Below are 213 nucleotides of genomic sequence, written 5' to 3'. Positions count from 1 at the left end.
ACGTGAGTATGTTTGCTGTTGAGTATAGTAATTTTGTTTATTATTTTCTGTATATCAAATTTCTTTCTTTTTACATTTAGTTTTATTCTTTTTTTCAGATCTGCAGAAGATGGATAACTGTTCGATTGGGATTGCGGTGTGTGGATTTCTTTGATTTGGAATTTTTGTGCGTCTTTGATTTGGTGAGAACAATGATAGGAGTTTGTTTTCTGG

At 31.5% G+C, this 213-nt stretch overlaps 1 long non-coding RNA gene across 1 annotated transcript in view; it reads left to right on the top strand.

The window, feature by feature from the left end:
* Positions 1 to 207, top strand: part of LOC108631376 (uncharacterized) — a 772-nt gene extending 565 nt beyond the window's left edge. Inside the window, exon 3 of the long non-coding RNA XR_001916925.2 lies at positions 99 to 207. This is a non-coding gene — a long non-coding RNA (uncharacterized LOC108631376). The remainder of the gene's footprint in view (positions 1 to 98) is intronic.
* The last annotated feature ends 6 nt before the right edge of the window (positions 208 to 213 follow it).

Source organism: Ceratina calcarata, unplaced genomic scaffold (genome assembly GCF_001652005.2).
Source record: "Ceratina calcarata isolate Rehan_Ccalc_2016 unplaced genomic scaffold, ASM165200v1 scaffold89.2, whole genome shotgun sequence".
NCBI lineage: Eukaryota > Metazoa > Arthropoda > Insecta > Hymenoptera > Apidae > Ceratina > Ceratina calcarata.
The sequence above is the reverse complement of the archived record's forward strand: the minus strand, read 5'-3'. Positions and strand labels throughout refer to the sequence as shown.